The sequence below is a fragment of the Panthera onca genome, chromosome D4 (genome assembly GCF_046562875.1).
Source record: "Panthera onca isolate mPanOnc1 chromosome D4, mPanOnc1 haplotype 2, whole genome shotgun sequence".
NCBI lineage: Eukaryota > Metazoa > Chordata > Mammalia > Carnivora > Felidae > Panthera > Panthera onca.
This window is the reverse complement of record NC_138351.1, coordinates 5784643-5807778: the sequence shown is the minus strand read 5'-3', so window position 1 is coordinate 5807778 and position 23136 is coordinate 5784643. Positions and strand designations below refer to the sequence as shown.

Sequence of the window (23136 nt, the reverse complement as noted above, 5' to 3'; positions counted from 1 at the left end):
CGCGGGGCTCGAACTCACGGACCGCGAGATCGTGACCTGAGCCGAAGTCGGACGCTTAACCGACTGAGCCACCCAGGCGCCCCTAAACACATTTTAATCAGCAGTGAACAGCCCATGCTTTCCTTTGAAATGGCTGGTTGACCTTCATCGTGAGGGTGGACGTTCTAGTGCGGCTCCAGAAGCTGTCCTCGTAGACAGGAGCAGCGGAAAGTGGGGTAAAAACCACGTCCACACACGGGTGTCTCTCAATTCCTTTTCCGTTTTGTGGAATGTTCTAACCATACTGCTGGTCTACTCAGGGCTATTTTGTTTTCCAGTAAGACGCGTCTGCTCAGAGTCATTTACTCCAAACCCGGAGGGATCGTGCTAATGGCACGGAAGCTCCCAGAAGGGCTCCAGATCAGAGCCACCCACTCTGGGTAAACCTCCCCTCAGGCTCTCCCGCCTCTCCCCTCGCCACCCCCAGCTTCTCACTCCACCTTGCTTTACTTTTTCTCCTGTTCCAGACTGCTCTGTCTGCTTTTGCTAAGCCCTTGGTAAATACGGCCGCACCAGACGTCCCAAACTTAAATATCCTCAATTAAAATTATCCGCGTGTACAGAGCAGCATCCCTCACTTCCAGCTCCCAGGTGTTGGAGATAGGATGTGGTTGGCCCCGTTTGGGACCAGGTCTCCTCTCGCCCCCCCACACACACACCCCCACAGGCTGACACAGGATTAAGTAACAGACACACAGCCACCCTATGGGTGTAAGAATACATACCAAGAGATTAAAAATAGAGAGAAAACAGAGCCAACATACTAAAAGTATTTACTACAATTATCTAATTCCACTCTGTCTCCTACTTTATTTTTTTTGGGGGGGGGGAGGGGAATTGGTAGCAATATCAACTGAAAAATATTAAGAGTCCTTATCTCTCAGACAGAACGAAAATTAACCATCATTTCACATCTATGGTCCTCACAGATGGCTAATTAGAAAGCTCACCCTGTTCACGGACTTTAGAATTTAAATAAATAAACAAATGTGTCTGGGGTTAGTGTACAAACAGCAGGTGATCCATTGGCCCAGTCAAGTGAGGGAGGCCATGGCAGGGTCACTATAACCCCTCTCCTTCCACCACGTGGTAAACAAATCCAACACACTGGCTTTTTGAAGGCAAACCTTCAAGGTTCCCTTTTCCACCCTCGGTCTTCTCTTTGACGTAATTTGGTGAAGGTTTTCTCAACACAGGCTTCCAAAAATTAATGGGAAAAAAAAACAGAATAAAATCTAAAGCCTAGATAGAAACTTCATCTTTTGAAATTCAGCACTAGATTCACAACCCGTACCCATCAGATGATTTACATGTGGACAGTCAGCCGCAAGATCGTTATTTCCCTGGAAGGGAAAAGTGGTATCGTTTCAGAGGAAATAAAATAAATAAATGTGTGCTGCTGCGGAAGAGGAAGCGAAGGCACCCGATTGCAGGGAGCCCAGTGGCCATGGGAGCTCTCCACGGGGATTTCTGCTCTTATCCCGGACCTTGTGGTGTCTGGAATCCCAGAGCTAACAATGGAAGTAATAATAAACACAGGGCTGAAGACAGAGACAAATTGCTTTGAAGATCTGGTGTTTTGTGTCCACGGAGACAAGTAAAGAAACAGTCCTTCTCAGATCACTTTCATCATGGAGACCATGTGACCACAACAGTCTCTGAGGCACAAAAAATGGAATGGGAGAAAGCCAGCTTTGGTATGCAAGGCGTTAGTAGCTGTATAGATAAAATGCTCCAAGTTTAGTTTAGGCTGAAAATGCTCCAAGTTTAGTTTAGGCTGAAACTAAAGGCTAACAGTTAATAACAGGTGAAGTTTTAAGGAAAAGCAAAATAGGGGATAATGAAATACATACACATGGCAAAACTTGGTAGCAGATTGACAGTGGACCGATTTATCTGGAGAAAATCATGAAAACCTATAGGTCATCGTTGATGCTAAAAACTTATTAAACAGGTTATAAAGCAATTACGTTTTTCCATTCTGAAGACTCTGTTTGATATCGCCCTAAGCTTAATTTACTCTCCTGTTTGGTTCTTTCATTTCTTTGTGTTGGAAATAACTTTCAAGAGAAATAATGCCATTTGGAATCAATGTTTCTTTTTCCTGAAATTGATAACAAGTGTCAGGTCACCATAAAAACGTTCCTGAATTTCCCAAGATGGGATACATCAACGAACACAGCCAGGGCTATCTTGGGTGTGGATGACAGAGGCAATTCAAACCTGCTGTAGCAGGAGAGGCATCCTGGCTTTATGTAATCAAGATGCTCAAGAGCAGGCTTCAGGTCCAGCTGTATCCAAGGTACCAACGATATCTTGGATCAGGTCTTACCCTCTCCATTCCTGCCTTCCTCGGGTTAGCGGCATTTTTCTTCTGTTTTCTGCAGTAACTCTTCCCTTGTTTTCTGCATGTGTTGGTATCTCTTATTTACCTGCTCATGTTCGGGAGCTGCCATGACCAGGAGCTGGTGTGTACCTCCTGAACCCAGGTGAAAACCCTCTTCCCTGGAAGCAAGTGTGGTTTGGATAGCAGGACCCTGGCATGGGTGATATGTGGAGAGCGCAGGCTGAGGGGCTCTCCTCCAGGGTGGGGGAGTCCCTGGCTCAGGTACCGTCCTGCTCTAACCTGCGTTACCTTCCTGTGCAGTGCCCATCTCGCTCCCACTCCTCAAAGGCAAAGCGGCGTGAAGGATTCTTCAATTCCCCATCTCCCCCTCACCCTGTTGGATTTCTGGGCCCCTCACCCCACCAAACAGCCCCCCTCATGTTCCCCCAGCCTTGTTGTTGCCAGTCCTAGTAGATCCCAGGCACCACTGTACCTGACCTCTCAGCAGCGGGGGACAATTGTGACAGCTCACACCTCCTTATCGCCAGCTCAGTGCCACCGTATCTTCCCGCTTTCCTTCCTGCCTCCCAGAAGGTCCCAACTCCCTCTGACTACTGAGCATGCGAGTCCTGCAGAACTCAGTCCTGGGCGTTCCCCTCTCCTACCCTCCATCCACACCTTTGCCTGCTTCCCTCATCTATGTAAGAAGACACGATACACACGGTCACTCAGTACGTGTGCTGATGAATGAATGAATGAATGAATGAGCTGCCAGGGTGGAGTGAGCACGCCAGCACTCTTAAGTAACTCCTTCCAAGCCTGGCTGGCATTGACCTCTGCAGGACCACTCAGGACACCCCCACCAGGGAGCTCCCCAGGGCATGGCTTTGCCGCAGCTGGCCAGGACCGCCTCCCAATCCTTTCTGAACCTGTACATCGTTGCAGAGGTGGGATGGTGAAGGCGGGCTCGTCCCCCGGAATTCTGTGTTTCCTGGGTACTTGCAGAGAACCGTTCTCCCCGCCATGTTCCTTTATCCGCCCACTGATGGTGCAAATGTCCCGGTTTGGAAAACGATCCTTTCCCATGTAATTATCACAGCTTTGTGAGCTGGCCCCAGATAGGTGTCATAGCAATGACGCCAGTGGTCCCCACAGCTGGGGAAGCCAGGCACCCAAAGCTTATTCCCTGTTCCGAGAAACAGCACCTGAGAACCTGATTTGGGTCGACTACTTTAATATGCTATGAGTGAAATAAGTACATTGAATTTCCACGGACAAATCACAAACAACAATGCTTTCTTTAAAAATCAACACCACAGAGGGGCGCCTGGGTGGCTCAGTCGGTTGAGCGCCGACTTTGGCTCAGGTCACGATCTCGCGGTCCGTGAGTTCGAGCCCCGCATCGGGCCCCTGTGCTGACAGCTCAGAGCCCGGAGCCTGTTTCAGATTCTGTGTCTGCCTCTCTCTGACCCTCCCCCGTTCATGCTCTGTCTCTCTCTGTCTCAAAAATAAATAAACGTTAAAAAAAATAAATAAATAAACACCACAGGGGCACCTGAGTGGCTCAGTCAGTTAAAGAATCTGACTCTTGATTCAGCTCAGGTCATGATTTCATGAGGTTCATGAGTTCGAGCCCCCCCCCCCCCCATCGGGCTTGCTGCTGTCCGCCTGTCAGCCCAGAGCCCTCTTCAGATCCTCTGTCCCCCTCACTTTGCCCCTCCCCTGCTTGCACGCTCCCCAAAACAAATATTTTAAATAAATAAAAATAAAAAAGTAAAAATAAGCACTACAAAAATGTGTTTGATTTTTGGGGGTGTTTAAAAATAAAAGCACGAGTACATGGTGACAAAATCCATTAAAAGCAAAGGCCTTTTTTGTCTCATGGCGGAATAACAAACATGTCAGAACCCTCAAAAGCCATTTTGACATGTAATTTTATCTTTCCTGACAAAAGTTATCAATTTTGTCATCAGCAATTGTCTAGACATAAAAAAAAAAATTAAACTTTATTGCTACTATTTCAGCAGCTGGGAAAAAGAGAGAAAAATCAAACGTTCTTTCACAGCAAAATGCTTTCGCCTATAAATAATACAGTAAAGTCATATATGGACGTGTCTATGCATATATGTGTGTGTGCTCTTTGATTTTAGATAGCGCTTCATTCTCCTGTTAATATGCTACACGTGAATTTGAAACTAAAAATATTAAGCATTGATATATAAAAGGAACACTAAACCCTTAAAAAAGAAAAAAATGAATAATAACACTACCGGGATAATTTATGTTTGTAATTTTTGTCTTGACTGTTTGGGTCATATTTACTGCTTTGAAACTTTAACGTGGACATACTCAAAAGTGCCCACTTCTACAGAATTCCCATTTGATTTTCCGTTTAAAAAGTACCAGTCTCTAAAAACAGATAGGGAGGCAAACCATAAGACACGGTTAAGTACCAACGGAGGGTGCTGGCAGGGTGTTGAGTGGGGGGTGGGCATTAAGGAGGGCACTTGTTGGGATGAGCACTGGGTGTTATATGTAAGTGATGAATCACTAAATTCTACCCCCGAAACCATCATCTCACTGTACGTTAACTAACTTGGATTTAAATAAATTTTATAAACTTTTTTTTTTTTAACGTTTATTTATTTTTGAGATGGAGAGAGACACAGCATGAACGGGGGAGGGGCAGAGAGAGAGGGAGACACAGAATCGGAAGCAGGCTCCAGGCCCTGAGCCATCAGCCCAGAGCCCGACGCGGGGCTCAAACTCACGGACCGTGAGATCGTGACCTGAGCTGAAGTCGGCCGCCCAACCGACTGAGCCACCCAGGCGCCCCTTAAATAAATTTTAAAAAATGAAGTCTCATCAGAACCTGGGTCTACTCTACACTGTGCAACACCTCCACCTAGTGACCTTATGGCTTCATTACACAGCAGCCAAAAAAAATTCACCGCATTCAAGAGAAATCTTTTTTAAATTTTATTTATTTCATTTCGAGACTCGTATTTATTTCTGTATTTATTTAGAGAAAGTCTTTTTTCAAATAGTAACAACCGTTAAAACAATTAAATATATACATGTATACAACCCATAAGCAAAGACACCAAACCAGGATATTTAACACGCAGCACACATCAAATACATCTTAACATTTTGTAAGCTGAGAATCGTTACCTTTCTGAACAACCTAAAATGTTCCATTTCCTGGGGTTAACTTCCCGAAGATATTTTAAAGAACGTTAATTAAGTTACACAGGAAAGTATGAACTAACTATCTGTTAACCACCCAGACCGGGGCTGGCAAAAAGCCAAAATGAGATTCATTCATTCAACAAATTCGTGCCGAGTTCCAGCCAAATGCCAGGCACTGTGTGGTTGATACACATGAATGAGACGATCCCTGCCCTTAAGCAGCTTGGGGTCAATGCTTGTCTTCTCTCAAGTGACTCTATGATAATTAACCCCAAGCCATCAGAGATAAAAGGAGCACCCACATGTAACAAAAGAAATGTAAGTTCCCCGTTTATCTGTGCAAAGTAATATGACTCAGTGATTTATGACCTTCTTACTGTGTGTGCCTAAACTGCCACGAAACATAGCAGGTATTCTGCACACATTTTTCCATTCCAAATTTAACGTTGCTGAAAACACAGTGAATGCAGGCTTTACTGTTTCGTAGCCACGTGAGGGGATGGTCTCCCGCAAATTTAAAGATAGCCAGAGCGGCCACCCCTGCTCTTCCTTCAAGTGCAGGAAATAAAAACACATTTGAGTAACACTCAAGAAAATAATATCTAAGAGTAGATCTTAAAAGCTAAAATATTATGTCCAAGATGATGTTATTAGACCAAAAATGGTCACTGCCTCATATGCCTTGGCTGACACTCTTCATATGCATTAGCGTTTCAAAAAGCTGTGTTTACAATTATTATCTGGTCCACTTGAGACCGACACTCTGAGGTCATGCATGAGGTCCCAGCAAGTCCACACTGGTAGCAGACACGATCTCGGGTTTGGGAATCTCTGGGTCCGGCTGCAGGGCCAACTAAACAAACACACTGTCTCGCTGAATAGCACATGAATAGCAATCTTTTGAAAACACGACTGAGCTGGAAAGACAGCAAAGGGAGACGTCCCACCCAGACAGCAGAAGATGGTTAGCACGTGACCACACAGACCTTTGCTGAGCACAAAATTCTTGCCAGCATGGACACAGAAAAGCAAACGAGTAAGTAAAGCACACAGCACGTTGGTGGTAAGTTCTATGGAGGAAAAAAGCCAGGGAGGGGCAGTGCAGTGGAGATGGCGAGAGCACCGGGAGTCAAGATAGAAAGGTCAGGAAAGGTTGCTGAAAAAGTGACATCTGGGCAAAAGTCCTAGGCGAGTAAGGAAAAAGAGTGAAGTCCAGGGAAAGGATGTGCCAGGCAGAGGTCAGGACTGGAATAAAGCCTCACAGCAGGGTTCTCAGGAATAGGAAGTTGGCCTGGAGGCTGAGGGCTGAGTGGGGGTAGGAGGAAGGGCATTGAATTGGGGGTGGGGGGGATGGCGAGCAGGCCATGTGCAACCTCGTAGATCCCAGCGAGGAAGTTGGTTTTTCTCCCCTAATTTAACTTAAAAAAAAAAAAAGGCAGTTCACCCATTTCCCTGGCCTCTGACAACCACCCACCCAATCTGCTCTCCACTAAAAAAGAGCCCATCTCTGTTATGGTGGTGGTTTGGGGGGCATTCAGGGAGGGGTTAGATTCCGCATGTAAGTGAAATCATATGGTATTTGTCTTTCCCCATCTGACTTATTGCATTTAGCATAATACTCTCTAGGTGCATCTCTGTTGTCACACGTGGCAAGAGTTTGTGGCTGAATTTGTTTATGGCTGAATAATATTTTAATTTTTCAGTGTGTGTGTGTGAGACATTTCTTTTTTCATTCATGTGTTGATGGATACTTAGGCTGTTTCCACATCTTGGCCATTATAAATAACGATGCAACCAATGTGAGAGTGCAGATATCTTTTCAAGTTAGTGCTCTTGTCTTCTTCTCATAAATGTACAGCAGTGAAATTGCTGGATCATACGGTAGATCTATTTTTTTATATTTCGAGGAACCTCCACGGCGGCTTTTCCGTATGTTCTGCACACATGGGCTGCACCAGGTTCCATTCTCACCAACAGCGTACGACGTTTCCCTTTTCTCCACATCCTTGCCAACACTTGTTATTTCTTGTCTTTTTGAATTTTTTTTTAACGTTTATTTATTTTTGAGACAGAGAGAGACAGAGCATGAACAGGGGAGGGGCAGAGAAAGAGGGAGACACAGAATCCGAAGCAGGCTCCAGGCTCTGAGCTGTCAGCACAGAGCCCGACGCGGGGCTCGAACTCACGGACCGTGAGATCATGACCTGAGCCGAAGCCGGACGCTTAACCGACTGAGCCACCCAGGTGCCCCTCTTGTCTTTTTGATAATAGCCAGTCTGACAGGTGTGCAGTGACATTTCATTGCATTTCCCTGACGATGAGTGATGTTGAGCATTTTCTCATGGACCTGGTGGCCATCTGGATGTCTTCTTCGGAAAAATGTCTAGTCGGATCTTCTGCCCATTGGTTAATAGCAGAGTCGTGGGAGTTCCTTGTCACAGGCTGAGATGGCTTCTTGATGTGGCAAACACCATCATCGTCTGGTCCACTCTGGCCAGGAAGATCAAGAATTGTTTATGACCATTCAAATCTAGACCCTTCTCTCCCTGTTCTTCCATCTCTGCTCTGCAGCTCTGATGAGAAGCAGAGGAGTGTTTGCTCCCTGCAGGTAGGATTTCTATGCCAGGGGCCCCTACCTAGCTCCCAAGAATTGCTTTGTTCCAGGAATGTTGGGACCAGGTCCTGCAAAACAAATTCATCTCAGTTGGAACCTTCATCCATGCCCCACACCTGACTTCCCTGCAATTTCCTAGGGTAGTAGGCTGTGCCACCTGTGGAAAGTCTGGAAACCACACAAGGAACCAGGAGTCTCCGTGTTAAGAGATTAGAGATTCCAGAACGCGAGAAATAGATTTACCACAGGATGGGATCCACTCCATGCTGCCTTCATCGTCACATCCCCAAGTACGCACCTAGGGCTGTAAACACTGCAATGCTGAGTGGTAGAAAGGATTTCAGAAGGCGCAGAAGACTGGGAGGAAACCAAATCTGCCTCTGAACTTGAACTCCCTCACCAAAAAGCTTGTGACACCGAGTATATCCCATCACCTCTCTGAGATGGTATATCAACCATCTCAATGGTTGCTGCTGTTGCTGCTGGTGTGTGTGTGTGTGTGTGTGTGTGTGTGTGTGTGTGTGTGTTTTAAGGTAGACTCGAATACAAAGGGGAGTGAATGGTCTTCTGAATCCAGAAGGGTACACTGAACCAGTGCTTATCGCTTGGCATGTGGCTCATTCTTCACAGGTGGCATCTTATTTGATGGTCGGAACAAGCAGCCGTCGCTGGCCACGCCCACGGGCAGAGGGGGACACTGAGTCTCCGTAGCCTCTCACCCCGCCCCTGGTGACTCAGCGTCAGCCAGAATCTGCCCTGGGCCCTCCGGCTGCCAGCCTCCCCTGCACACCCACGGCCCGAGTTTTCCTGTCCCCGCGCCCACCCGACTCCGCAGAGACGCGCAAGCACCTACCAGCCCCCTCCACAGCCGAGTCGACTTCCGGGGGCGGCTCCCCGCGGCCGGAGGCGGGGCTGCGCATGCGTACAAGGCACGGCGGGGGAAATTGGGAGGGGGTTCATTCCCAAGATGCTGTGCGGTGAGCTCCCGCGAGGCTCCACGCGGCCGTAGTCGACGCCGCGGAGGGGACGCGTGGAAGTGACGGTGTCTGTCGCGGGAGGTCCCCGCAGGGTTGTGGGGCGATGGGTCAGCTTCTCCCCGCGTGCGGCCCCGCTCCGGGCCAGGCCGCGCTCGCTCCGGGAGACCCTCCGGCCCGCCAGGCGCCGCCTGCCGGGATCCTCCCGAACTCCTGATGAGCGGGTAGGGTCCCGATTGCTTGGCAGGGTGATGGGGAGTGAGAACACGGTGCAGGGGGCCTTCCTAGGGCACCGCTGCCCCGTGGGAGGGGGCACGAGTTGTCTGGTAGAGAATAACTAACACTGACCTAGTCAACGTGAGAGCCGTCTCCACCAACCCCTCCCAAGAGTGCGATATGGTTTTGCCCCGGCCTTCCCCCCCCCGGCGCTTGCTCCTCTGCCCGTAACCCTCCGGCTTCTGCCCCGCCGGCGCTTCGGAGATTTCTGAGCTTCTTAGGGGACATGTTTCGGGCCTTCACTTAAGGTACGGGCCGTCTGCGGCAGCATTGGAACGTCTGTTGAGATTTCCGCCTGGTATTCGTTTCCGTGATGGTAGTCGTGCTTCCTTTCCCGTGTATGCATTTCCTTCTCGGATCAGACCCTTCTCCGGTGTTCCTGTCCTCTGCGTTCCTTCAACTGGTAACTTCAGCCATCGCCTAAATGCTTCAGTTCCTTGAGGGCACAGCTCCCTCCCGAGCACCAGGCCACCTGCTTCGCGGACACGGCCCCTTGCAAGCCCTGCAGTGATCTCAGACTGCACACCTTCCACCACAAGGTTGCACGTTCCTCCTGTGCTCCTGACCTCACCGAAGGATAACGTTCACCCAGGTGTCAGGCCCCAAACCTAGGGGTCCTGCTTCAGTTCGTCCTCTTCGCGTTCCTAAGAGGTTATTAAGTCATTTATCTTCTCCGCATCGCATCCCTAAGTTATCGCGGCTGCCCCATTACACTGCAATCCGTCTGTATTACCACCGGGGCCATCTTTTCAAACCGTGAGTGTTATTGATGTTAATTCCTCAGTTAATAATCCAGTTTTCTGTCCTGCAGGATGAAATCCAAACCTTGTTGTGTTGTCCTTAGGACCCTGGTCTGTTTGACCCCTTGCCCTCCATTTCTCCTTGGATTGGACTCTCACCAGTATCGCACACTTCATTCTAATCACACAAAAACAGAGTCTTCTGAACTAGCCACAGGGCTCCGGGCGTCACCATCAGTGTTTCTCAACCTCCACGCTATTTACGTCTTGGACCAGATAGTTCTTTGTTGTAGGGGACTGACCTGTGCGGTGGCTGCTCTTTCGCCCCGCACTTGGCCTCTACCCATTAGATGCCAGCAGCACACCCACCCTACCTAGATTTTATCAAAAGTCCCCTGAAAAATAGCCCCCAGTTGAGAACAACTGGTATATGCGTTTACAGATGCTGTTCGTTTCGCCTATGTACAGTAGACGTCTGATAGATCATCCCAATTTGAAAATATTTAGTTGAAGAAATGACAATAAAAATAAAACAAACCCAGAGAGTGGGGCATGTTGCAAGACAACTGATCTTATCTCTTCAAAAAATCAATGTCAGTTACCATATAGAACAAATCATTAAAAATGAAGAGTGCCGAAAGTGGTAGATATGTGGATAAGTATACATTTTTTTACCTTTTTAGAGTAAATTCTTGGGGCGCCTGGGTGGCTCAGTCAGTTGGGCGTCTGATTTCAGCTCAGGTCATGATCTCGCAGTTCATGACTTCAAGCCCCATGTCAGGCTCTGTGCTGACAGCTCCGAGCCTGGAGCCTGGTTCGGATTCTGTGTCTCCCTCTCTCTCTGCCCCTCCCCTGCACATGCTCTGTCTCTCTTGCTCTCAAAAAGAAACAAAAAATAAGTAAATAAATTCTTGATAATTTACTGTTTAAGCAAAAATAATACCCAAGTACAACGGTATAATAAAAAATATAACAGAAACAAAATGTATGATAACAGCACAAAAGATTGGAGCATTAAATGGAAATATATTATGAGGATTTTATGATATAGGTGAATTGGTACCATTATTTCCGGGTAAATAGCAATAAGTTAAAGATGCATAATTGTGATACTGTAATTTATAATAAATACGTATTTGGTCTTCATTACATTTCTGACACAGACCTTCTAAAACCCTTGGAATTTCCTAAGGGATGAGAGTAATAAAGATGTCTTTTGTTATGTTAAATCAGGTGACTTTGGAAAGCACCAAGAATGGGGCCTGGTCTCCAGGGAACCCAACCACGTGATTAAAATGTGATTGGAAAGTTGGAACTTTCAGTCCCACTCTCTTCAACCTCTGGAGAGGGGAAAGGGGCTGGAGGTTGAATCCATTACTAATGGCAACTTGATGTAATCAGTCATGCCTATGTCATGAACACCTCCATAAACACCCAGAAGGACAAGGTTCAGAGAGCTTCCAGCTTGGTGAATACAGGTTCAAGGAGATGGTGGGCTAGAAGAGGGCATGGAAACCTATGTCCTTTCCCTAGAACTTGTCCAGTGCATTTTTCCCATCTAGCTGTTTCCGAGTTCCTTTTAGAATAAACCAGTAATAAGTAAAATGCCTCTCTGAGCTCTGTGAGCAACTTTAGCAAGTTAATTGAACCCAAGGAGAGAGTTGTTGGAGCCTCTGATCTACACCCTATAGGTCAGAAGCACAGGTGACAGCCTGGGCTTGCATTGCAACTTACGTCTGAAGTGCTCCTGTCTGAAGTGGAGGGGAGTGGGCAGTCTTGTGGAGCTGAGTGACTGTGTGATCTGGCAGTGTCTCCAGGTAGATTGTGTCATAATTGACTTGCGTTGTAGGACACCGCCCTGGTGTCAGAGGATTGCTTGGTGGTGTTGGAAAACTCACACATCTTAATTGGAATTAGAATTGTAATAACATAAATTGGAGAGCAACCACTGAAAATGAAAGTGGTACAAATAAAAACTACATCAGAGAAAAATGGGATCGTAAAATAGAGAATTAATCCAAAAGAATACAGGAACAAAGAAGAAAGAAAAAGAAGAGATACGACAAATAAGAAAGATGATATATTTAAAGCCAAACATGCCACTATATTTATATTACTTGTAAATGTTCTAAATACTCCCAATTAAAACATGGACATTATGAAACTTAATGAAAACCAAGACTTAATCATATGCTATATATAAGAAATGCTTTTTAAATCCAAAGACACACGTAGGTTAAGAGTGAAGGATGGGGAAAAAAGGTAAACTGTGCAAATTCTAAAGTAAGATCTGCTAGAGTGGAGATTCGTGGATAAGGAACACTACTAATGAGAAAGATGAAATTTTCATAATGATAAGATCACTTCTCTAACATAACTATCCTAAATGCATGTGAATCCAATAAGAAAGCTTCAAAAATATACGAGGCCAAAATTGTTGGGTGTGAAAGGAAAAAATAGAGAAATACACAATTCTAATGGAAGATTTTAACAGTTCTCTTCTTTCAAAAAGACTTGAAAATTTGAAACTTGAAAAACTTCAAAGTTTTGGTAGAAATCATTACCTTAACAGCCACAGACATCAGAGAAGCACTGCCATTAGATATGTTTCATATGATTATGCCTCTTTTCAAAGAATTTGCACCACTTCAGCAATGTTGTTATTTGTTATCCAAAGGAGATCAGCCTATTTTTCTCTGCCTATTCAGTTATAGACATTATTACCAAGTAATGGCTCATTACTGAAGGTTGTCCTAAAGACAAAGCAAAACACGTCCAGAGTCAGAGAGTAATCAATCCACATGCACACACAGTATAATTTATTTGTTCACAAAATGGTTATGGGACATACATTATGATATGTATACACGTCTGTTCTGTATTTGTGACATGGAGACTTACATACTGAATTTCAATTCCACATTCACAGAGATATGAGTTGACTTTACACTTCCATTTGTACTTACCACAGAAAGGTTTTCTTTGAAGTTGCACAGAGAAATAAACATATCACTGATGTGAACAGAGGTTTCTGCCCGAGTTTCAGAGATTTATTTCTTTTTCTTCCAAATTACATCAAATAACACATGCTTCTGGAGTGGTCCTTCTGGCCCACACGTGAGGGTCGGTGATCACAGCCCTGTGGGCGGCTTCCCCTTCCATTTGGGAACTCTGAAGGAACGGCGACACTTGCTGTGGCGGTGTCGGACCATTTGCTTCTGAAGATCATCTGATGTTTCAGGAAATACCAGCTCATCTCCATCTATACATGTTTTTAAACAAATAAAGCAATAGCATCCTTTAAACTGTTAAAATGCCTCCTCATCCATTAATTTCACATTAATCTCACAATAAAGGAACTGCACAAATACCATACTGCTCCAGTTTTTAAAAGTTAAAACTCCATGCTTATGGCATCCATTATCCGTTGTCAAGAATAGGAATGGAGCATTCATGAACAGAATTTAATGTTCAATTTAAGCAGTACTTGAAAAACAAATCTGTGCTGACTTAGAGCTATAAAACAACATCCTTTCTTGAGAAGGAGAGAGCAATTGCATTGGTGTCTTTCCCCTTTGTTTGGCCCTCATATGTCTATACTGCTTTCCTCCTACCAGATTTTTGTGGCATAAGGGCATTAGAATGTTTTGTTGATGCAGCAGAGAAAAATGTAAAGGGTGAGTCTTTCTATAAATAAAAAAATTACAATTATTGTAACAAAGCACAGCATTTCTGAGGCCCACTATAGGAGAAAGAGGTGCAGAGGTGGGGTAGAGTGACCCCTCCCCAACTCCCCTCTTTTGGAGGAAAGAATCAGCCTCTACTCTCTGCTGCTTCTGATGTTAGAGGAGGATACAACTCTTCTTTAGACCCCTAGGAGTCCCAACGCCCACTCTATTTTAAACTGTCACCCAGAAACCCTCAAAACTGTCTTAGACTTTAAAAAGGAAATAAGACAGCTTGTTACAGGTTGAATTGTGTCTCCTCCTGAAAGATACCGATGTCCTAACCTCCAGTACCTGTGAATGTGACCTTATTTGGAAGTAGGGTTTTTATAGATGATCAAGTTAAGATGAAGTCATTGGGGCTTGTCTCTCACAGCCTTCAAAAGGAGCAAACTGAGACCCTGGTCTCAGACTTGTAGCCTCCAAGACTGCGGGGCAGTAGGTTTCTGGGGTGTAAACCCCCTAGTCTGTGGTACTTTGTCATGGCGGCTCTCGCAGATCAATACTTAGCTACACTATGCATTCCGTCCTATCAAATAAAATAAGAAAAAAAGAGAAATGAATCCATGTGGCTTTTTCATACCCCAAATCTGCTAGAGTCTAAAAATAGAGGTGGGGGAAGTTGAATTAGGGCTGGGGGGGGGGCTGCATCTGGTGTCAGCACCTTCTAGACCCTCCGCGTGCTGGCAAGGGAATGCGTCTTCACAGTGAACCTTGTACATGTTGATTTGTGTCTACAGGTGCTCATGTCCAACCATGCCTGGATCAGTGCTGCTGAAAAATAACTGGAGAGTGCCAGAAACAGGGTTTTATCTATACAGATAGGCAAGGGTGAAGGAGAGCCACTCTTGGCCACCAGCGCGTTGAATCAATGTCACATCCTCCACTCGCTCACTCTGTGACGTCGGGCAGTCAGCTAGAGACATGGTCTCTTAGAAGTAGTTCTAAGAAGTTGTTTCTTACTTGCCATTTTATTTTTGAAATATATTAATCTAAACTGTCTCCGCAAGTAAAATATTTAGGGACCCTTCACTGTCCAAGGGTCAAACTTAAAATAATAAAAAGTAAGATTACCATTTCAACGAATACTTTTAAAAATTAAGTTATAAGCCTATTTGCTTATATATCAAGTATTAATTATTAAAATCTTCCATCTAAGCTCCTCCCTCAAAATACTAGAGTCTCAAAAAACAAAACAAAACAAAACAAAACAAAAACAAAAACAGCACACAACAGAAAGATACCAAAGGGAATGGCTGGTGTTACAAAGTCACATGAATAAAATTTCAGAAACGTGAATATCATAGGTTAAAGAAACCTGAGAATTACTAACAAATAGACATACATTCAATTTTTAAATTAACCTTTTAAAAAGTTGCTAGAAAGAAAAGGTTAATTTCAGAAGATTCATCTGCCTCATAAATCCGTTTTGTCAAACAGTTAGTGTTACTGATTCACATTTAGAATGCTGGAAGATTTTCATGTTTTATGTAGTCGGGCAGCCCTTGCAAAAGCTTTTCCAGCTGCTGATATTGTTTAAAGTTGGGCAAAATGTCACATAATGGTGACTACTTTCTTCATCCTATTCCTGTATAAACTTTTTTTGATATACAGTTCATACTATATATAAACATCCCCAAATTTAATCATTGTTGAATCTTTTTAAAAAAGACCTTTTCTTACAAAATGGCAGTTTTTCACTTCCAAATTTTTATCTATGTTTAAAATTATTTGTAGTAGAGATACAAAATCTTTGTTTTATTGTGACTCTGTAGAACCCTAATTGAGAATCTTAAACACAGCTTTGGTTATTTACTTTTTTTTTTTTAAGCCTGTAAAATTTTTCATGGGATGCAGTAATATAACAAAGGTAACTTGAAAGTGGGACATTATATTTATATTACGTTTATAAATACATATAAGTGCCCTATTTATTCATGTCGTGACAGCCCGACTTTATATAATGCAAAAATGTATCACAAGATAGCTTTTGTACTACTAATAAAATGAACCAATTTGGGTTTGGTGTGGATTTTTTTACTCTAGTTTAGGCTCCAAATTAGTACATGCACATTGGCAAGTACGGTAAATGCATAAGTGAATATTCCTGTTTCCGCTTTCTGTCAGTAATTCATTAGTCACATGATCTCAATGTCAGATCACCTTCTTGAGGGGGATCCATTCCCTGGAGTTCCCATCAAAGACATCCACTGCATTTTCACTGTACAAGGAGAGATACGGGGCATTGTAACCCGGGAGATGGGGAGGAGGTGACAGCAAGTTGGGCTTTAGGATTCCTTTTTTAACTGGAATTTTTATTAAAGTAATTATAAATTCACATGCAGTTTTGATAAATAATACAGATCTCTTGCATACTCTACCCGGTTGCATTCAATGTAAGAGTTTGCAAAATTAGGACACTGACATAGATCAACTCAACCCACCCATCTTAGGCAGATTTCCCCAGTTTACTAGTGTGTGTGTGTGTGTGTGTGTGTGTGTGTGTGTGTGTTGGTCTGTACAGTGTTATCGCCTGTATAGGTTCATGTATCCACCACCACAGTCAAAATACAGAATATTTATGCCACCACAAGGATCCCTCAGGGGTCCCTTTTACAATCCCACCCACTTCCTCCTCCTTCCCTAACTCCTGGGAATCAATAATATGTCCTCCATTTCTAAAATTTTGTCATTTCAAAAATGTGTGTAAATGGAATCATACAGAATTCATGATAAATTGTAGTCGCTAAGCCCTGATCCATTAAAAAAAAAAAAAACCAAAAAAACTTCAGATTGGAAACCCAAGAGAATCCAGTTACAGTATTGTGATTATATAGTTGCTGCCCCGAGTATTTTTTTACCATGGTTAAAAAATAAATAAATGATGTACATCGGTCACATTTCAGAGTACAACACAAACAGTAAAAGTCTAACAAAAAGCTTTCTAACGTTTTCATCTAATAGCAGCTTTAAATAATTGCACAACATTTCAAAATCTGGCTCCTAAACTAATTCAGTTCACAGCAGAGTAGAGCAGAAGATTAGAAAAGTATATGTGGAGAGTGAAACTAACAAAGCAGTGAAAACTTGCAGCCAGTCACATTTCTGGAACTCTCCACTTTATTAATAACAATTTAGAGTTCTCACCTCTCAACATGAATGTCTCCCCATTAAAACAACAGCAATATAACCAACAACCCTTCCTATGCTACTGTTTTGCCATCCTCCCTTTCCTTACAGCCAAGCCCTTAAGAGTGTCATCCACCTTGAGTGCCCCCGCTTCTCAGCCTACTCACATCTCAGTCCAGGCACACCTTGTGCCTCAAGTCCTTCATTAAAACTGCTCTCACTACAAGTCTTCAACCACCGATTGTTGCTGAAACCAACAGGCACATTTCAGCCTGTCTTATTTGCTCCGTGACACTCGACTCCCAGAATTCTCCTTTGTGGGCTTCTCGCCCCTTGACCATCCCTCTGATATTGGTGTTTCTTGGCTCTCTGACCTGTGTCCTCTTTTCTATTTACTCTCCCGCTGGCAGTACAAACCCAGCAAGTCCAAGGAATCAGGCTGACAACATCAGAAACTTGTAATCCATTTTAGCGTTGCCACAAGTAGATGACTAGACATCATGTGCCCCAGTGTGCTTCAGTATGACGTACACAGCATTATTCATGATGTATTCTTTGGTAAAAGCCTTTAGAGCCATTCTCAGTTACAGAAAATTTAGGATATAAAGGAAGAAGCTAAAAAGCACCAGGAGGAAACATCCAGCTTGTGGAACATCCTGTAGGACAACAAATCAGCGGCATGGAAGACCATCCAAGATTAGATGATATTTATGATCTAAAAATAATATGCAACATGTGGACCTTCTTCCCATTTTGATTCCAAGAAATACATTGTCAAAAGAGGCATCTTTGTGATAATCAGGAATATTTAAATATGGACTGTGTACTGGATGGTAAAAATCATTGGTAACTTCTCCAGGGGTGATAAATGGCAATGTGGTTTTATGAGAAAATGTCCATATTTTTAGATACAGTGTAACATGTATTCAGGTGGAACAACAATGACTTCTAGGATTTGATTTAAAATATTTCAACAACACAACAAAAAAGTAAGAAGTTAAATGATGACATCCTTCATCCCTTGGGCAAGCCCACCCTACCTTGTGTTTTATCAGTAAATATCAGGGCATCCCCACATGTGCTCAAGTTGGACATCCAAGAATCATTACGGATTCTCTGTATCTCAGCTTCCACTTGCAATCAAATGTAAAGTTTTGTCAGTTATATCTCTTCAATATTCCTCAGATTCTTTCCTCTCCACCCAAACTCCTTCTACCTCACACAGTTTTAATCCACAGTTTCTACAGTGACTTCCAAGTAGGTATCTTGGCCTCCAGTCTCACCTTGCATAATCTTTAACCTAACCATTGGAACCTAGGGATGTTTCTGAAATGCAAATCTAACCATGTCAGTGCCTACAAAACACCTTCTGTAGTCTGGCTCATGGGCACCCTCCAGCCCCATCTCTTGACCTGTCATCTTGAAGTCCACGCCTGAAACACTGAACCTTATTATAGTTCCTCACAGAGGGCAGTATGGATGGCCTGTTCCAGTTAGGACAGAGCAGCTGATGGGCATGCCCTGCCACCATCAATAAGTATAAAACTGGAAAAAAATGTATGACGTAACTATTTTTAGGTATTAGTATACAGTGCAGGACTGTCATCCCTAAAAAAGGAGAAAGACGTGAGGTAGACCCCACACAGAGCCCCAGCAGAGAGTGAAAGTTTTTCTGGGTACAGGAAACATGCTAATGTGTCTGGAATTTGCAAGGCAGAGTACACAGAGGGAAGAGCCCCAAAAAAGATGTCCCAGACACCTGCACACCAGTTCCCTCAAAGTCCCTGACCAAAGCTGCTCATGGACAGAGCAAAACTCCATGAAACTTGCTCAGAGCACTGAGTGGTGAACACAATTTCATGGGTATTACAGTGCTGGAAAGATACTAGATTTCTGACCCAGACAGACGTTGGTGAAAACCCTGAGCATTGAGCTGAGACCCCAGAAAGGCCATTCTTGAGGAACAAGGACTAAAAGAAAAGCTAAAATAGGCCCACCCTAGCAAAGTCTAAAGCCATGCCTCCGCAAAACCAAGACGGTCCATCAGTAGATTGACTGCTTGTCAGAACAAAACATACCACACTCTCTAGAGAAATACATAATATAGTCCAGAGTCCCTATGTCATAGCATTCATAATGTCCAACAGAGGATGACAAAATAATAAGATGTAAAAAAGCAGGAAAATATCATCCTTAATCCAGAAAAAAATCAATAGAAGTAGACCTACGGATGAGCCATATATTGGAATAATTATAAATAATTATTATAAATAGTTCAGGACTTTGTGAAAATTATAAACATATTGGGAGGACATTTCACTAAATAACTGGAAATTTCAAAAAATGAAATTATAAATGGAAGAATACAGTATCTGAAATACTTAATTCCTGGATAAACCAGGGGAAGAAAGATCAGAGAAATTGAAGATGGGGTCCATAGAAATTATCCAAACTGAAGGTGGGGGAGGATTTAAAAAAATAAAAAAAACAACCCTCAATGACCTGTGGAACAGAATCAAGAGGTCCAATAAACATGTAATTTGATCCCCAGAAAAGAGAAAATAGGGTTGGAAAAACTTGTGAAAATATCCCAAAATTTTTCCAAAATTAGATTATCAATCTTCAGATCCAAAAAATTTTGAAAACCCCAAGCAGAATACATACAAAGGAAACTACCTGTAAGCCCGTCATAGTCAAATTGCTGAAAACCAAAAATAATGAGAAGATCTTAAAAGAGGCTAAATAGAAAAGACACAGATTTCTCATGAGATTTCTCATCAGAAACAATGGAAGTCAGAAAGCAATAGAATGACGTTTTTAAATATGGGTTCAAAGACAAAAACACTTCTCATTCTTTAGCTGACCTTCCCTGACCCACTGGTTTAGATTAAGCATCCTTCTTGTATCTTCCTGTGGAAAATGGTGCTCCCCCTATCATAGTACTTGCTTGATTGTTGGTCTTATCTCATGATTATAACCTCCATATGGACACAGACTAGTCTTATGTTTAATATTGTGACTCAACCCTTGGCAGAGTAAGTTGTTCATATTAAGTGCTCAATACTATTCTCTAAGTGAATAAAAAAGGCTGTATTTAACTTATGAAATGATGGCCTGCATCAATAAAATATGAGCTAAAGTTACTTAGGAACATTATATGTATACTTTACATAAACTAAGCCTAAAAGGCTATATATATATATATATATATATAGTAACTATTTTTATAGTTAATTAATGTGTATATGATTTTCAGTGACCATGAAGAAAACCTATTTAGGAGCCTACAAAAAGCAACCATTTGGATTGAGGATATATTCAAGGTAAATTTCTCTTATGAATATAGTAAAAGTGGAAGGCTAAGTTATCACATGTATGACTTAGGTATAACTCCATTACAGCTATTCTACTTAAAAGACAGAAAAATCAGGGAAAATCATCAGTGATGCTGTTTCCAAAAATAAAGCCTGTCTTTAACAGTAGAGGATATAGAAATGTAATTGTAAAAGGCGGGAAAGAGACAGAAAGAGAAGGGAACAAATCGTAAGGTCGCCTTACGGCAATAGGTTGGCATTGCCGGCCACATCAGCTCAACTGGCCTGGATCGGAGGCCCCTGCTGTCAGTGTAAATTCTAATGCTCTTAAAACACAGCAGACATTCAATACTGGAGATCTCAGTTGCGCAGAGAGCATCCTCTGGTTGGTGTGCAATAAATGACAGTGTAGGGTCATGTGAGTGAAGCATCATGTATGGAATTCCTTCTCTCCTCAAGGGGTGTCTCAGGCATCCTGCCTGGAATCCCACGCAAAGCTGCTCACTGAAGATGGCCATCCACTGGACCTTGCTTGGGATTTGGAGCTCTTTAAATTTTCTGTGAGATAGTTTCTTGCTCTGGAACAGCTCATAACAAAAGACTTGGCTTTTCCTTGCTACAGAGAGGCCTGTATGGGCCCCTTGGCACACTGTTCCAGAAGTCATTGTTTGGCACCCTTTGGTTTCTGCCAGCTTGTGAATGTCAGTCTTCCGTCCACCCAAAGCTGACATGGGGAAGAGTTGCGCACGGTGACTTCTCCCAGGGATCACTGCAACCATCTGGCCTTGGGGGATGAGTTCAAGCTGATGAATCTTCTTCACGTCACCAACACGAATAATTTCTACACAAATAAATAGAAGTCATTTTTAAATTCAAAATAATCTCTCTCTGTTTTGAACGTTCTCTCAATTTTCCCCAAAAGCAGTTGAAAAAGAGCCAATAAAAGTGATCTCAGAAATCTCAATGTCATTAGCTTGAATAAATTCTTTACAAATAAAATGGCCAGTCACCTTCAAATTGGCAATGCCTTATTTGAAGATTTTTGTAAATGAGGTATCATTGAGGTATGCCATTATCTTAATTTCAGGTGCACAACAGGATTCAATATGCATATATACTGCAAAAGGATCACCACAATAAGCCTACTTAGCATCCAGCACCCTATATAGTTAACAAAATTTTTGTTCTTATGATGAGAATTTTTAAGACCTACTCTCCTACCTTCTTGGCATCTTCCAAATTTGCAATACGGTATTATTAACTATAGTTACCGTGCTGTACATTATACCCCCAAGACTCATTTTTCTTACTTTAACTGGAAGTTTGTGCCTTTTGACCTCATTCATCCATTTTGCACCCTCCCTCCCCCACCTCTGGCTAATACCTTTCTGTTCTGTTTTCTGTGAGCCTGTGTGTGTGTGTGTGTGTGTGTGTGTGTGTGTGTGTGTGTGTGGTTTCCTGGGTGGTTTTTGCTTGTTTTTTTTGTTTAGATTCCACATGTAAGTGCCATCATACAGTATTTGTCTCTGTCTGATTTATTTCACTTAGCATAGAACCCTCAAGGTCCATCCATGTTCACAAATGGTTGCATATCTTGGTTATTCTAAATAATTCTGCAGTGAACATAGGGGTGCACATATCTTTTCTAATTAGTGTTTTTGTTTTCTTTGGATAAATGGCTGGAACTGGAATTGCTAGGTCATATGATAGTTCTATTTTTAATTTTTTTGAGGAACTTCCATTCTGTTCTCCATAGTGGCTGAACCAAATAACATTCCAGGCAACAGTGCACAAGAGTTCTCTCTTCTCCACATCTTGCCATCGCTTGTTACTCCTTGTCTTTCTGATGACAGGCCTCCTAATATTTAGGAAGTGATAACTCATTGTAGTTTTTTGGGGTTTTTTTGTTTTTTTTTTAAATTTTTTTTAACGTTTTATTTATTTTTGAGACAGGAAGAGACAGAGTATGAACAGGGGAGGGTCAGAGAGAGGGAGACACAGAATCTGAAACAGGCTCCAGGCTCTGAGCTGTCAGCACAGAGCCCGACGCGGGGCTCAAACCCACGGACGGCGAGATCACGACCTGAGCCGAAGTCGGCCGCTTAACCGACTGAGCCCCCCAGGCGCCCCCTCATTGTAGTTTTTATTTGCATTTCCCTGATGATCAGGGATGCTAAGCACCATTTCATGTTCCTGTTGGCCATCTCTATGTCTTTTCTGGGAAAAAATGTCTATTCAAATTCTCTGACCATTTTTGAATCAGATTGGAGGTCTTTGTGCTATTGAGATGTATGATTTTTTACATATTTTAAATATTAACCCCTAACCAGATATGACTTTGCAAATATTTTTTCTTATGCGCTAAGTTGCCTTTTAATTTTCTTGAAAATGAAGCCATTTGAAAAATGGTTTCCTTCACTATGAGAAGAATTTATTTTTTTTTATTTTTTAATGTTTTTATTTATTTTTGAGAGAGAGAGAGAACACAAGCAGGGGAGAGGCAGAGAGGGAGACATAGAATCTGAAGCAGGCTCCAGGCTTGGAGCCGTCAGCACAGAGCCCGATGCAGGCCTTGAACCCACGAACCGTGAGATCATAACCTGTACTGAGATCATAACCCACTGAGCCACTCAGATGCCCCAAGAATGTTTTCTTATTTTCAAACTCTTTCCCAATTATTACTCCAATGGATCTAAGTCCGGTTCTAGTAAAACCACAGTCATAATCTCAGGGTGGGTAGGTTTGTGAGGGAGGAGAGGAGGGAAAGGATAAGAGATCAAAAATCATTTAGGTAAAAAAGAAAGTAG

The 23136-nt window shown here is 43.0% G+C and overlaps 1 long non-coding RNA gene across 2 annotated transcripts; it reads left to right on the top strand.

Annotated features, from left to right (window-relative positions):
- The first annotated feature begins 9127 nt into the window (after nucleotides 1–9127).
- On the top strand, nucleotides 9128–21293 carry LOC132663705 (uncharacterized). 2 transcript variants are annotated; one of them, XR_009603223.3, is made up of 3 exons: nucleotides 9128–10177; nucleotides 20272–20338; nucleotides 20952–21293. It is a non-coding gene; the product is annotated as an uncharacterized LOC132663705 (long non-coding RNA). The 2 variants fall into 2 exon arrangements; XR_009603222.3 differs by lacking the exon at nucleotides 20272–20338.
- Nucleotides 21294–23136: the final 1843 nt, after the last annotated feature.